Consider the following 1,570-nt stretch of genomic DNA (forward strand, 5'->3'; position numbering starts at 1 on the left):
AACCACAAAATAATTATCACTCTTTGCAAGGATGGTTTCTGAGGAAACCTCACTGAACAAACTCTCTGCTGTTCCCAACAACTGATTTACTAAATATATCCTACCCATAATTAAGAATGTGAAATTTGCAGAAGTCACCTCTTTTATTAAAATAACTTTTAAAAAGCCTTTAAACTCGTCTTCAATATCCTTCAGGAAAAAATAGCTGGAAAATATTGCAAAACCTGTGCCACTACCCTGTGCAAATAGTATCTCATTTACTTAAAAGATTCACAGTGGAATGTGCAGTAGCATGGTCAATTTATTTATTTTTTTCTATTTATGAATCATTTCCAGTGTCTTGAAGCAATTTAACAATATGTCAACAATAAAAATAATTACATAGGTCTCATACATAAAACAATGACAAGTTCATGTATAAAAACAGTATCAAATCCAGGACAGATACAGACTGGGATAATAATGGTCATCAGTTGGCGTGGGGCAAATGCACCAGTGCAGCCAACCTGATGCTCCCACCTCGCCTCTTCCCCTCTCTGTTCTGGTATGCAGCAGCAATGTGGGCCACCAGGAATCAGGTCGGTGTCACCGCCTCACCCCGCCATCTGCCACTGGAAATGGCAGGTAGGAAAAAAGGTGAAGCATCTATTTCCCCAGCTCCCACTGCTTCTCCACTCCGAATTCCCTTCCCATGAAGTGGCTTTTGTTTTTTAATGTAAGTCTGCATGTGATAGCCAGTCTGACACAGCACTTAGGCCACGTTCACCATACATTTATTCCACTATTATTCCATTGATTGTTATGCTGTACCTCCACAGTTGCCTACGGCCATCCTACCCATAACACACAGAATCTCATCTGATCTCAGAAACTAAGCAGGGTCAGGCCTGGTTAGTACTTGGATGAGAGACCGCCTGGGAATACTGGGTGCCATTGGCTTAGAGGAAGGCAATGGTAAACCACCTCTGAATACCTCTTACCATGAAAACCCTATGAATATATATAAAAAAAGATGCTTAGAGTTGCTATAAATCATAATAGACTTGAAGGCATATAACAACCAACGCCACCTCCACAGTCAGAGGCAGTATGCTTCTGAATACCAGTTGCTGGAAACCTCAGGTGGGGAGAGTGCTGTTGCGCTCAGGTCCTGCTTTCGGGCTTTCCAGAGGCATTTGGTTGGCTACTGTGAGAACAGGATGCTGGACTAGATAGGCCACTGGCCTGATCCAGCAGGCTCTTATGTTTTTAACTACAGGTGTGATTCGGCGGGGAAGGCAAAGGCAGTTCATACACCATATTCAGTGTCCTGCTTCTCATCTTTCTTGGGAACAAAGGGAGAGAAATAAGAGGGAATAAGCTACTCCAGATCCATAGTATGGGTTTGGCTTAGTGCAAGGGGACTGAGAAAGAACTGGATCCTGTGGATTCCTCTGACCTTCCCCAGACATATCCCCAAACTGTTCCAGGCATGCTTCCTTTTCAGAGCTTCCATGTCTGTAGGGCAAAGACTTTAAAGTTTGTATGGTGGCAGGGATGGGAAATCCAAAACCAGTTCTTCCTCTCTGAG

The 1,570-nt window shown here is 43.2% G+C and overlaps 1 pseudogene; it reads left to right on the forward strand.

The window, feature by feature from the left end:
- Positions 1–820: 820 nt before the first annotated feature.
- LOC133375912 (5S ribosomal RNA) lies at positions 821–939 on the forward strand (annotated as a pseudogene).
- The last annotated feature ends 631 nt before the right edge of the window (positions 940–1,570 follow it).

The sequence above is a fragment of the Rhineura floridana genome, chromosome 1, assembly GCF_030035675.1.
Source record: "Rhineura floridana isolate rRhiFlo1 chromosome 1, rRhiFlo1.hap2, whole genome shotgun sequence".
Classification (NCBI taxonomy): Eukaryota; Metazoa; Chordata; class Lepidosauria; order Squamata; family Rhineuridae; genus Rhineura; species Rhineura floridana.